The 10,753-nt window shown below is 34.4% G+C and overlaps 1 non-coding gene across 1 annotated transcript; it reads right to left on the reverse strand.

Annotated features, from left to right (window-relative positions):
• Positions 1-7,862: 7,862 nt before the first annotated feature.
• LOC119507537 lies at positions 7,863-7,993 on the reverse strand. Its single transcript, XR_005211290.1, has one exon. It is a non-coding gene; the product is annotated as a small nucleolar RNA SNORA72 (small nucleolar RNA).
• Between the last annotated feature and the right edge of the window lie 2,760 nt (positions 7,994-10,753).

Consider the following 10,753-nt stretch of genomic DNA (forward strand, 5'->3'; position numbering starts at 1 on the left):
GTTGGCTTATTATTTTTTTTAATAAAGTGTTGTAGAAAATATTGTAATAAAAATAAAGGAAAGATACCTGAGGAATATGTAGTAATAAGATATTAACTTAAAACAAAAAATGGACTGGGGAGGAAGGGGTCGAACTAGCTGGTTGGTAGCTATTTGTCTCCCAAATACTAAGAGGTCATGTTATAGGAAAGAAGGCTGGTGTCAGGCTTAAAATTTTTTTGTAAAAGAGCTAATAACTGACCTCTTGATAAACAGTCCATTGATTTTCCTAGTAGGAGTGTATGGAATGCTCATATGTATGGAATGCTCATAGCAAGATGTCCCTGAGTGTATAGCTTCTGGTAAACAAGCCGAGGATCTATGGATTTTTGAATCATGGCTCCCTGGAAAATGTTACAGAAGCCCTTTTCATGATCTGGGTATAAAATGGAGATGTTTCATTATTTAAACTGTATCTGTTGTATGATACCAATCTCACTTAGAGATCTCACTCACTACTTTGGTCAGAGACCTGTCAGAAGTATATTTAAGGCCCTGAGGGGTCATGCAGGATGTCACAGACTTCTCCCTGCTTTGCTTGTGCCACCTGATTTCTTGTGTCCTTGAAATTATAAGTAAAATCTAGTGCTGGCTTATAGATCAGCTTTTAAGTCAGATTTTTCAATCCAATCCTATATATTTGCTAAGATTCTAAGAAAAATGTGTTAGATCTCAAAATAATCTTTAAGTGAAATGTAATCTAAATAATCTCATGCAGAGAAAGTGCAGTTACTTACTTGGAAAAAGAAGGAATCACCCATATTCATGATCCATGTGTACAGTAATGGCTATGACTGATTATTGAAATATTTTCCTTCAGGTTATCTGTAAAGTTATAAGACATTGTCTGATTAGTTGTGCATTTATTAAGGTCAGTATGGTCAAATTCTATAAAATCTATAAAGTTCATTTTTCTGAGCGTTATGAATAGAGCTACTCAGCATTCCTGTCAAGCCCTGTCTCATTAACCTTACCCCAGTTTTTCAAGCTCCCTATAAATATCTAATAACAACTCTGGCTTGTGGTACCAGAAACTGTGGCATATTGATCTGGACATAAATTGATTTTCCTGAAACAAATCTCACTGCAACTAAATCTATTATTTGATGAACTGGGTGTGCTCATATTTCTTTCCTAGTTAATGTTCTGATTGCTTGTTCCAGTCACTGGTTGACTTTGGTTTCCACTTGAGTGCTCCAGTTCACACTTAGGACAGACTGACAGGCTAGCTCTGTTGAAACTCTTGATCTGGAAAAATGACTAGGCCATACTAGGACTCATCTCTATCATGTCAATGGCATTCTGTTACTGGCTACCTGTTCTGCGAATGGAATCTGAAGCCAAGTCAAGCTGAAGTTGATTGTTGTTGATCAGCTAAACATGTTTAAAACTTTTTCTGATGTTTATTTGTTGCCATTGCTATGGTTAACAGGCAACTAGCAATGTGAAAATGCTTTCGTCTCAGAATCAGTCTCAGCCCTTCTTTCCCAAAGACCTCCATTCTCTCAGATATCATTGACTGAAATTGGATATGATTTTATTCCCTCTGTCCTAATATCCCTCCAGTACTGTACGCAGTCAAAGCTGTTCTCTGCTGAATTTTTACCTGTGTTACTAATTAAAGCCCTTTAGGTTCATTCTGCCATTTCTCATAACATCAGTCTTTATACAGGAATGAGGGTCTGGAAAAGACCTTGGGATTTTTCTGCTGTCTCTGGAACCATAACTTCTCTACAGTAACTGGGTTTAGTTCCTAAGCTCAAGGATGCAATTACTTTATATGTTCCAATGCCAGCATCAATTTCTGTCACAAAATAGCTGACATCTTTTAGGGTAATAACAATACACAGTGACCTTATGATAGTGACAAGACCTCTGTGCTTAGGTTTGTAACTTTCAAAAGTTGAGCAAAATATATTGGGATTCTGTGATGTAAAGGTTTAGTATTGTGTAAGAATGGGACATATATATGCAGAATTTCCAGGATATATACTCACTAACTTTGGAATGTAAGCTACTGGGGACTGTTGAAATATATCCTTGAAATATATAATCATGGCATTTCCTAGTAGTTGTAGATCAGGTAGGAGGATTGTACTGTAATATATTTATAAAAATTAGTTGCCTAGAGAATCACATATTATCCAGATCAGAAAAAAAACTTGTTATTCAAACACTTATGTTGATTTAAGAGTTCTGATGCAAAACAGAAGATTAAATTAGGGATGAGAAAGCTTAATAATTTACTTCTGATAATATTTCTTAGAAACATTTTGTTGATGCTTTATGTACAGTGGATTATAACTAAATGATATGTTATATTGAATGGATGATGCTAAAGATTGCACAGTTTGGTTTATAAAATATTACTGGTAAATGGAGATATATGTTCATGCTAACATTTTCTATGAAAGGAAAATGCCTCTCCAAAATGTAGTAGGAGACTGCATACTAGTTAATGAGAAACACCATATCAAACTAACTAATATTGGTAGGTAATAAAATAAAATCTTACCAAAGTTTCATGAAAGTACCTGATATCCATAGGGCATCTTGGGAGTAATTTTGAGTAAAGCATTGTCTTCATACATGTCAGAGCCATAAATAAGTTCACACAGAAATGATCTTTACCCTAAGAACCAAGTTTAGAAAATCTTCTTTATGAACTTGTAATAAAGTTTAATATCATTCACCTGAGAACCATAAATAAGTTTTCCAATTAACTTAGAAGCAATCATAGCTGAGTGAAGATATAGATGCCACATTAGAAATGTCTCCAAGTGTTTACAATGTATGTGTGTGTGAAGTGTTTGTATGTTTATGTGTACATGTATATATATTAACGTGTATATATATATATATTAATTTAAGAAAACATATTCTGAAAAATGCAAAACAATACTTCAGCAGCCTTTTAGAGTGGGAGAAAAACCCAAAGAGCACTTAGATTGCTAAAGGTCATGTGTAGAATTATGTTATAAAGCCTGCTTAGTTACTGCATAAAAACAGCTTCATAAACTAGTTCACAGAGTATTGGTTTTGAAAGATAATTAACTTAGAGAGTAGCAATCAAGGACCCTGTCACAAAATATTTTGTTGGGAAGAAAATAGTTGAAGATATTTGTCAAATATTTAAAACATGAAACCTTGGATAATGGTTGACAGAGTTGTTGACTGGTACTAGAATATTTTCATTAATACATTCATTTCATTCATGCATACAGTTTAATATTCTACTAGCAATTATACAACACTTATAACATTTATACCACTCTGCCATACAATGATATGTATAAAAATAATATATTTGGCTAAGGAAATCCAAGCACAGCAAATGCAAGCCTTTTATGTGAAATGCACACTTAAAATTTTCAGAAATATCTCAATTTCTGAGGTGTGAGAATGCAATTTCTAGGGATATAACTATAACAATTTCCTCAAGCCACATCACAAACACCTGTCAATTCTCTAATATATACTCCCCAACTGACTTGACATTGTTTTAAAACCAAGCTAAAGATTTATTTCAGGAAAAAACCATAGTAATTATGTTCAGGTTAAAAATGTAATACAGACATCCAGTAATCATGCAATCAGAAATCTTGCATATGTTTTAATGCATCAGCAATAAATGAAAATTGTTCTTAGAAGATTATTTCTTTGTGTCTTGAATCCCTTAGTTTGAATACAACTGGGAAAATATAGCATTTATTCGTCATGATACATACTATTTTAAGTAATGAATATGATTTTTTAAATAAAAATTAACAGATACAAGTAAAAGATAAAGGGACAAAGCCCCAAAACTAATGAGACAATAAAACAAAATATGCTCATAGTTGGGAAGGTAGCATTTCAGATTTCCCAAATCTGAACCATCTTAAAATAGAAGAATGAAGTTGGAGTACTCACACTTGCTGATCTTAAAACTTATTACCAAGCACAGTGATCAAAACAGCATGATACTGGCACAAGAACAGACATAAAGACCCATGCAATTGAATTGAGAGCTCAGATGTCTTCTCATACATTTATGCCCAACTAATTTTTGACAAGAGGGCAAAAACTATGCAATTGAGGAAGAACAGTCTCTTCAACAAATGGCGCTAGGAAAACTGGGTTTCCATTTGAATAAAAAAGGAGGAAACCTATTTCACACCTTATACAAAATCAGTTCAAAATGGATCAAATACCAAATGTAAGAGCCACAACTATCAAACTCCCAGAATAAAATGTAGGGAAACACCTTTAGGACCTCATGTTAAGCAATGGTTTCTTAGACTTTACACCCAAAGCACATGAAACAAAAGGAAGAATAGATAAATGGGGCCTCATCAAAATTAGAAACTTGTGCCTAAAAGTACTTTATCATGAAAGTAAAATGACAGACAACACCGTGGGAGAAAATGTTTGTTAGCCACAAATCCATTAAAGGTTTAATATCCAGAAGATATAAAAAATTCTTCAACTTAACAATAAAAAGACAAACAACCCAATTAAGAAATAGGCAAAAGATTTGAATAGACATTGCTCCAAAGAAGATATACAAATAGCCAGATAACACATGAAAAGATGCTTATCAACACTAGCCATTAGTGAAATGCAGACCATAACCATAATAAGATACCATTTCACACCCATTAGAATGGCTGCTGTTTAAAAAAAAAAAAAAAAAAAAAAGAAAAATATCAAGTGTTAGAAAGGATGCAGAGAAATAGGAATACTCATTCATTGCTGTTGATAATGTAAAATGGTGTAGCTTCTGTGGAAGACAGTTTGGTATTTCCTCAGAAGGCTACATACAGAACTACCATATAGCCCAGGTGTCTCAATTACTAGGTATATACCCACAAGAATTGAAGTCAGGGACTAGAACAGATATTTACACACTGATGTTCATAGCAGCATTATTCACAATTACCAAAAGATGGAAGCAACACAAGTGTCCACCAACTGATGAATGAATAATTAAAATGTGGTTTATATGTGTAATGCAGTATTATTCAGCCATAAAAAGGAATGAAGTCCTGATACTTGGACTACATGGATAAACCTTGAAGACATCACATTGTGTGAAGTAAGCAAGAAACAGGACAAGTATTGTATGATTATACTGTTTGAGATAATTAGAATAAGCAAACTCATGGAGTCAGAATCTAGAACCTAGGTTACCATGGGATGGGGTAGAGATACAGAATGGGAAGTTAAGGCTTAAAATGTACAGGGATCCTCTTTGGAATGATTGAAATGTTAGGTAATGGATGATGGTGATGGTAAAAGAACATTGTGAATGTAATTAACAGCACTGAAATATATATCTGAATGTGATTAAAGAGTGAAATGTTATATTGCATATAGGGTAACAATAAAAATAAAATAGTAAATCCGTGGAACTACACTACACAACAGTGAAACCCTAGGTTAAACCATTGTCCATTGTTAAAAGTACAATTATAAAAATGTGCTATCATCAATTGTAATAAAGTTTTCACAGTAACACAAGGTGTTAATGATAGGATGGTGTTCCGGTTTGCTAATGCTTCTGTTATGCAAATAACCAGAAATGGATTGGCTTTTATAAAGGGGGTTTATTTGGTTACAAATTTAGTCTGAAGGCCATGAAAATGTCCAAATTAAGGCATCAACACAAGTATACCTTCACCAATGGAAGGCCAATGGTGTCTGGAAAGCCTTTGTTAGCTGGGAAGGCAGGTGGCTGGCATTTGCTGATCCTGGGTTGTATTCCAGCTCCTCTCTCAGCTCCTGTGCATTCTTCAAAATGTTGCTTTTGGGGCATTTTGTCTTATCTTAGCTTCTCTGTAGCAAACTCTGGACTAGCATTTCCAAAGTGTCAGCAAAAGTCTGCTTTCAGCGGCCATCTCCAAAATGTTTCTCTCAACTGTTCTCCAAAATGTCACTCTTAGCTGCTCTGAGGTCCTTCTGTTTGTGAGTTCTTTTATAGGGCCCAGTGATTAAATCAAGACCCACCCTAAATGGGCAGGGTCCATATCTCCATGGAAATAATCCATCCACAGTTGATTGAGTCACATCTCCGTGGAGACACTCAATTAAAGGATTCTAACCGAATTAACACTAATATGTCGGCCCCCACAAGATTGCATTAAGGAATATGGCATTTTGGGGGACATAATACATCCAAACTGGCATAGGTGGTATATAAGAATCCTGTATTGTATGTATGATTGTTCTATAAGCAACTTCTCTAATAAAGAAAAATTAAATTTCAAAGGAGGTGATTAGGAAAAAAGAGATGTCTAAACAATTTGAGAAACACTGATTCAGCACATAGTTGCAGTATGACAAAGGCTGTAAGCAGGACAGAATGACTGAGAGAAATCCTCTTACAGAACTCAAGAAATTCTCTTAGAGTGAATCAGTGCCCAGTGGAAGCCTTGGTTCAGGGCAAAAGAGCTGTAAGAGATTCCCCAAGGTGATTGGGTCCTTTCAGAAATGTGTCACAGTGGCCCTTAGAGGACTGGGGCAGAGCAGGAAAGCTGACAGATACCATCACTTCCAAGGCACATAGGTTCTTCTTTGTGTACACAGTTGTTGCAGTCCAACAAAAGCTGTGGTCAGGGTAGGAGAGCTAGGAGAAATGCTCCTGAGACATACATACAAGTCTTCACCAGTGACAAAGCAGTGACAATATATCTTAGAGAAATCTCCCAAGGAACGTAGAGTCTTAGACAAGCAATGAAATGGTACAGAGAATTTCCGGATGTACCAAAAGCTAGGAACTGAGCTGGGGAACAAAGTGACCTCACCAGCAAGCTTAAGCTAGTGCTAGGCTGCAAGTAGAGAGAGGTCTCCTGCTGGTAAGCAATCTGATGTTTGAGTTGAACAAAATAAAAAAATCTCCAAGGACTCACTAGACTCAGATTCCATACTTTTCTGATGGAAAATCCTAATCCCACTCTCAAAACATGTGAAGCCATGGTGAACTAAATTTAATTAAAGCAACAAATCCCATGTATTAATTTGCTATTGCTGTATAACACATTGTCACAATTTGACAGCTGAAAACAACACAGATTTATTATCTCTAATTATCGGTGAGTCAGGAGTCTGGGTGCCAGTACGTTGAGTTATCAGCTTAGGGTCTCACAGGGTGCGATCAAAGCATCTTCCAGGGCTGCTGTCTCATCCGAGGCTTGGAGCCATATTCTGAGCTCACGTGGCTGTTGGCAGAATTCAGTTCCTTGTGGTTGCGGGACTGAAATCCCTGTTTTCTTGCTGTCTATTGGCAAGTAGGAGTAAAAGGGCTAGTCATCACGGCTTGAAACTGGTAACACATCAAAGACTAGAAGAGTTCCCATCTTCTGTATTAGACTACTCCCAGTACCAGGAACTAGTAATTTACAAAGACAACACTAGAAAGCAAGAGGTGAATGTTTTCCATAACACTCTCCGCAATAAATATGTTTTCTCCTCATTACCACCTCATGGATCATAGTGACTCATGCATTATTTTAATTCTTTTAAATAAGGTCTGGTCAGATTTGATAAAGAAAAATCATAAATCATTTATTTTTCAGTCTGTTTTGGCATACTTCCAATGATATCAGAATCACCTATAAAGCAAAATAAAAGAGTAATTTTACAATGCATTTACTGGCAACTGGTAATCATAAAACTTCCCATCTTTGGTTATGCCTTCCTTAGGCATAACTCTTCAAAATTAGGATGGTTTATTTTCAAAAAGTCATGGTACTAGCTGTAATGTCATCTCTTTAGGTTGACCAAAGATACCTACAGTCATAAGCATTTCTCACGCAAGATGGACATATAATAAATCAGACCTGCTATATCACTAGCATCTTAAAAACCAGACCTAAGGAAAGTACAAGGTCTGGGGACACTTGAATGACCTTAATATGTGGATGTTTGGCCTGCCCTGATTATCACAAAATTGGGACAGCAAGAATATTCACAGTCATACATTTTTTTTTCCCTACATTTTCCAAGTTGTGTCACTGTTTCTAGAATTGAACATTATTTAAGAGTGTGCATTATTTAGGTGAAAAAGAAAATACGCAAGTCATTTTAAGTATGCATTTTAAGTATACAGTTGTCTATTTACAGAAATCCCTATAAATAAAAGTTAATTCACCTAATGTTTTGTATGCTCTTACCTCGCTATCGGGTACAGGCATCTTTACATTATATATTAGCAGACAGGTGGGAATAAGTTCCAATAAACCTTTCTTAAGGAAAACTAAGCTTAATATAATATAGACTAGAAATACATGTACAATCCACATAACCATTTCCTGCTTTTAGACATGCAAGTGTGATTGTTTTGCCTAACCATGAACAATAGGGGCTAGGTTTGCCGTTAATCTAGGATTCAGTAATTGGACAAATACAGTGAATGGTGAGGTGAATGTGTCTAAGCTTAATTTGAGTAATAGACCAAGAAGCCCTTTGGTAGTTGAAATTACTCTAATGAAAGGCAAAGATAGACACACTGATCTTGATCCTACAATAGTAAAATTTCAGAAAGTCAGTGTAGAAATAATGCTGTGTTTAGCATGGTGCCCCATTTTCCTTTGAGGTAACAAGGAACCTCAGGAATCCAAAGCAAGCCCTGACTGAAGTGATAGCAATTAAACTTAGCAGTCACCTACCAGAGCCCCCCTACAGACTTTAATTGAACACATATATTTGAAAAACCACTGGGTAAAAAGTGTTCATTTCTTGGTGTTTTGCCAGATTCAGGAATGTTACTTTTGTTCTTGGAAACATAAATTCTAATCGAGAATGCAGAACCAGACAAAATAATAAAGGGTAGAATAAAGTGAATCATCTTTATCTTTCTCTAACTCCCATGGGTGTGTGTGTATGTGCATGAGAGAGACAGAGTAATTGAAAATATTAGTTTAAAACGGAAATTGTTTTCTTGTTTTTGTTTTTAGAAAACTAAACCTGTCAATGGCATATAGTTTATCTGAATAACAAAAGATGGAAGCTTTCATAATGTTGTTACCTACATTGGAATACAGATTGTGGACATAGGACCAGAATTTAAAAATAGATTTGGTGCATAGTATAAAATACTTTTTATGACAGTAAGAATGTTTCTTTTAGCTCTATCTCCTTCTTGATTCTAGGATAGTACCTAAAGTATGTAGCATCCTTAATATTTATCTATTGAATCAGTGAAGAATGTATTTTATTCAGACTAATTACACGTTTGGAAACTTGGGACAACCATTTTTTTTTTGATCATCAAGATACCAGGTAGAAGAAGAAGTACAGAGGGAATAATAGCCTTCAGGTGTAAGATCTCACAAGTACCATAGAAAAAACTAATGTCTGGTACAGAGATAATGCAAATAGAATTTATTGATGTTATAGTTGCAAGAAAATAAAACAAGTTAATGAATGAGAAAACATTGCTGAAATTGGAGAATGTATGCAATTTGTGCAGAAATAAAAATTGTAAATTTTTATTACTTCAGATTAACTTTGGTAGAGATTGGAGGAAATAAAGATCAGCATATATTTATGTCAAATACTTGGGGTTACAGTTATATTGAAGTTATTATGTGCCAGGCATTATTTTAAGTGCCTTATAAATGATAACTCATTTAACCTTTTTAACAACACTTTGGGGTATGTATATGTTATCTCTATTTTACAGATAGGAAACCTGAGGAAAGAGAGGCTAGGTAACTTATCCAGGATCATGTAATTAGTAAACTATGTTGCTGAGATTTTGACAGTTTTAAATTCAGCACCTACCTTATATCCACCATTTCTGATGAACACAAAATATATTTAACGTATCAATATGTTTTATTTGAGGAGCCTATATGAAGAAATCTGCTATTGAAGTATGGGTCTGTGGTCTATTTTTTTAATAAATGCAAAATCAGACATGCAATTAAATGCAAATTATACAAAGTAACATGTTCATATTGATGTCTTATTGCAATAGTATTATAACACTTTAAAAATGGTTGCATAGTTTTGCAATAATGCTAGTTGGAATAAAATGGACTTTATAATGTCAATTTTTTTTAGACTTTTCAGTGTTAAGCAAATACATAAAATGAAATATTTGCTAAATGCTTTATATTTAATTTTAGTCTACAAACTTCAGAACTTAATTTCACAGTTTTCAAATCATTTACAGTAAAAGTTGGTGTTTCTATTTAATAGTTGATGGGGTTAGAAACTGGAATAACTTATTGGTAGATTTGACAAATGTGGTAACATACATGTGCCCAATTCAATGAGTAATTCAACTTTCAGGAATTTATTCTACAAATAAACTTGTATAGATATGCATATGTATATATTATAGGATGTATATAGGACCATTATTTGTGAATATGACAACAACCTGTGTGTTCATGTGGGACTAGCTAAGTATGTTATTCAAATAAAATAATGCTAAGATGACACTTAAATGATGCATACAAATATATAAATATAAATCATATATAATATATAAATTTTATACACACACACACAACTGTAAGCACATCCAAAGCTTTAAAGAAATGTTTCAGAGTTCACTTACTCACTTCTCACACTCTCAGAAGTTGGCTTCAGGCCCTACATCCCTAATGAAATAGCTCTCTTAAAAGGTAATAGTGTTGAAGAAAGTGGTTCACATTGTGTTCGACTTTGAATTGGCTGGTGAAAATTTATTTTATTATACTTTGTTACCTACATCATAGAAATG

Source organism: Choloepus didactylus, chromosome 12 (assembly GCF_015220235.1).
Source record: "Choloepus didactylus isolate mChoDid1 chromosome 12, mChoDid1.pri, whole genome shotgun sequence".
NCBI classification, from domain to species: Eukaryota; Metazoa; Chordata; class Mammalia; order Pilosa; family Megalonychidae; genus Choloepus; species Choloepus didactylus.